This window comes from Rattus norvegicus, chromosome 6 (genome assembly GCF_036323735.1).
Source record: "Rattus norvegicus strain BN/NHsdMcwi chromosome 6, GRCr8, whole genome shotgun sequence".
NCBI classification, from domain to species: Eukaryota; Metazoa; Chordata; class Mammalia; order Rodentia; family Muridae; genus Rattus; species Rattus norvegicus.
Window position 1 is genome coordinate 42,965,220 of NC_086024.1, and position 4,029 is coordinate 42,969,248.

Consider the following 4,029-nt stretch of genomic DNA (forward strand, 5'->3'; position numbering starts at 1 on the left):
TTTCAGGAATTTGCTGCACAGTTTTTAGTATTATTGTCCTTGAGTATATCATGCTAAGCTAAGATATGTCCGCTCAACCTTAAAAAAAAGGATGTAGAAAAAGTCTCATAATTTATTTTATCTTTACTTGACAAGCTTCCAGATGAACTGACAGTTTTGCTTCATAATTAAAAAATGAAATAGGACTTTTCTTTAGCTATTTTCCTCCAACTTGCCATTAGACATGAACACAAGTCAGTGCCAGTATATAGATTTATATTTTCTAGAATCTGTAGATGCTGATGGGGCAGAAGATATAAACTGACTTAAACTGAGGCTGCATGTGAAGTGACTGACTGCTTCTGGGCAGGTTTTATTTCAGCCATAAATACTTAGTGGGAGTTGGTGTTTGAGGCCTTTGCTAGAGGGAGTGACTCTCATTCCTATTGAGTTTGATACCCAAGTGATCCTGTATAAAAACTAAAATGGTCATGAGTGATTTATTTTTTTAACACTTGTCTGTGGATGTATACTGCCTGTGATGGAATATTTTCCTCTGCTTTAGTTTGATGTCTGCAATGTGGTAAGAGGGTTTCTCTTGGGGTTGGGGATTTAGCTCAGTGGTAGAGCGCTTGCCTAGCAAGCGCAAGGCCCTGGGTTCGGTCCCCAGCTCCGAAAAATAGAAAAAAGAAAAAAAAGAAGGTTTCTCTTCTATCCCATTGAGCTCTTGGAAGGAATGTCATGCAAGAAAAGATATAGTTGCAAATTAACAGGCTTTGTCTACAAAACATTCCAGAAGAGACAGGGTCACAATGAAGCCATGGGAACTGGCCAAGGACTGGCTCTAAGTGGGACTGAGGAGGAATTACTCACTGTTTTCAAGGGGCAGTGTCAGCGAAGTAGAAGTCCAACCAAGGTCATAGTGGAGGATATGCTGGAAAGGAAGGTTACAAGTGACACCGCATGCTGAGCGTCTGTCTTCTTTCTAGTTAGTCCAGATGTGTGGATCAGCAAACTATCCAGCATCTAGAAGAGCTGTGCATATTGGGTGGGGGAGGTAGGTATTTATCCATGTAAGTGTGTATATGTGTGAGTGAATTCAAGAAGGCAACTGGGTGAGGAGAGACACAGTGAGACAGACTGACCAGAGACAGGCAATGAGGACAGACAGACAGAGACAAACAGGTAGAGATGGACACAGAGCTGGAGCCAGAGAGAGATGGAGCCAGAGAGACAAAAAGGGAAGGAGGGAGGGAGGGAGGAGAGAGAGAGAGAGGCACAAAGACACAGACAGAGACAGACAGAGACAAAGACTGACACATGCACACTGAGACAGACAGACAGAAATAGAGACTTAGAGAGAAAGACAAAGACACACAGACAGACTAGAGGTAGGAGGGGAGAGACAAGGATAGACAGACAAGCCCACAGAAGATTCTTTCTAGCTGTCTGGAAGAGGGACTAACAAACCCTAAGCATCATGTCCATACAGGACAGAAAGAAGGAATGAGAGAGTCTAGGCAGAGGCTGAGTCCCAAAGTAGCCAAGTAGTGGTAAGGAGCAAGCATATGCCTTACTGACTGGAAGGAGAAAGAAAAATTCCAAACATTGGTGGTAGATTTGGGCTGTGTGAAGAACAGACAGGCTCAGTTCAGATTCTTTAGGGAACTCAGAAAAGTCAAGGCTCATGGCTCAGTGTTTAAGACTACCACTCCCAGGAGGTATGAGGCCAAGAAGGGACTATAGCAGTGAACTAGCTACCTTCATAGAGGAATAAGCAACATTTCCAGGGTGGTATGTTCAAGACTTAACTATTGATCTTATGTGTCTTTTGAAATACATTTGGGCCTTACTAGCCAATAAAGATTGTATTCTTGTTTTTGTCCTACAAATTTTATTAATTGTGGTAAAAAGCAGATCTTTAAGAAAAAAATCAAAACTTAAACAAAAGAAAACAAAAAACCCTATTCAAATGCAAACTCTATTCCACTGAGTTGAGCTTTGAGCTCAAGCTACCTTTAGAGATTTAATGATGAGCTATACCATCAAGGTAAAACTCTCAAAGGAAAATCTATTCTTAGCTGGATGTGTTCATGTGCCAATCATGGGAGAACTTTTCACCCCAAGCATATTCTAATGCATACATATCCCTCATATGTCCCTGATATAAAAGCAGGGAAAGCAGAATGTATAGGACCCCGGGCAAGGGTAAAAGTCTGGTGCTCCTGTTACACTTGAATTGTTTTCTGTCTACTCCTGGTCTTGACCTTCTGGGCTTTGCTGTTATCTTATCACCAGAAGTATGAAGCTCAGATTAGAGGGCTGGTGTGGCACATTAGAATATGTCTTTAATTCTTTGCTCACACAAAGTGTAGAATTCATAAAGACTACATATAGGTGATGGGCAGGGACCAATAAGATGGCTAAACTCAGAAACCTGTCAGCAAAGGAAGCCACCTTCAGCTAGATACAGGGGATGTCTTCTGGATACAATACCAGAGAATCAGTTATGAGACTGAATGAGTGAAGCCATGAATATTAACAGTTCCTGCCAAGGGTGGGAGGGGATGACTTAGGGGCTGACAGACTGTAGGTCATAAGCTCTTACGCAGGAGAAAAAGTAATTGAGGAGGATGAGGTCACAGCAAAGGCAGCAGGCTGGTATGGGGAAGGCTAGGGAAACCAGTAATGCCTGTGCTTTTAGAGTTATCAAATGTGCACATTTCTCATTAAGAGCAGAATCTTGTAGCTAAGCAGAGTTCATATCCCAGAAGATCAGGCAACCTTGGGGTAACAGTGAGGCAACAGGTGAGTACACCAGACAGGTCCCTTTCCTAAATCTTGTCATCTTAGGGAAGATTTTTCCCATGTCTTCATTACCTCCTGTGCCACTTAGGCTCTGAAGTGTTTCAGGACAACTGGAGTCTACAGGGGCACATTTACATGTGTTGTAGGTAACTAAAACTCACAGTTGGAAAGACAATAAGTGCTTCTTCCTAAGGACTTATCAATAGTGGACCTTCCTAACCAGGATAAAGATTATATTGAGGAAGCAGATACTTGAGAATGTGACAAAGGGCTGTGACTGTTGCCAAGGGCTCATGATCCAAGTTATTTGAAAGCTGAAGTAGGAGGATTAGAAGTTCAAGTTCTGTCTAGGCTCCAGAGCAAGTTCAAGAGTAACCTCAGTGACTTAGTGAGAATCCCCCCACCCCACCTCAAAAATAAATGTGAAATAAGGTCTGGTAATGTAGGTTCATGACAACTCTTTATTAATATTGTTTCTTTGTTAGACGGGTTTTAGTTCATATAACCAAGTGTCCCACTCTGTCTTAGGTTGATCTTGAGTTTACTATATAATGTAGAGTGGCTAGAATTTCCAGGAATCCTATCTCAGTGTCCAGAGTTCTAGCATTGCAGTCGTGAGCCGCCATACTCTCTTGACAGAATTCGCCCTTTGGTTTATTTTGGTTAGCACCTCACTATGATTCTCCTTATTGGTAGTCTTGGGTTTCACCCCCAAATTAGATGGATTCAATCTGAATGCTGCTTGAAGAGAAATTCCCTTAGAATAGGAGCCATGTGTTTCATGCACCGTTACAAATGAATTTTAAATAGCAGTGCTTGATTTCTTAGAATATTTTAAAACTATTTTAAACTATATTTCCCTAGAAAATTATGCTGACATGACTGAAATTGAGAAGTCTTTTCAAAGCTGGATAACAACCCATTATTTGTCTTATGAAGCTTAATAAATTGTGCCATGAATGTTGAAGAACTTTCAAATAAATTCAACAAATTTCAGTATCAACGATTATAAAGTTTGACTTGACAATTATGTGGAATCCATCATACAGCATGCGCCTAAGTCTAGCGCTATCATATTCTGGCAGATGAAGAAATGGGGTTTATTGAATGTCAGCAAACTGCTCAGAAATTGTTGATATTTTCTCCAGGAAACAATTTGTTAAGAAGCCTTCGCCTTTTAATCCCACAGGGTCTTTAGAATATACTTCCTTAAAAGTCTGAACACATCCATGGTATTTAATT

At 40.9% G+C, this 4,029-nt stretch overlaps 1 long non-coding RNA gene across 1 annotated transcript; it reads left to right on the top strand.

Annotated features, from left to right (window-relative positions):
- Window positions 1-646: 646 nt before the first annotated feature.
- On the top strand, window positions 647-3,797 carry LOC134479344 (uncharacterized). The gene is made up of 2 exons (XR_010052529.1): window positions 647-1,036; window positions 3,652-3,797. It is a non-coding gene; the product is annotated as an uncharacterized LOC134479344 (long non-coding RNA).
- Window positions 3,798-4,029: the final 232 nt, after the last annotated feature.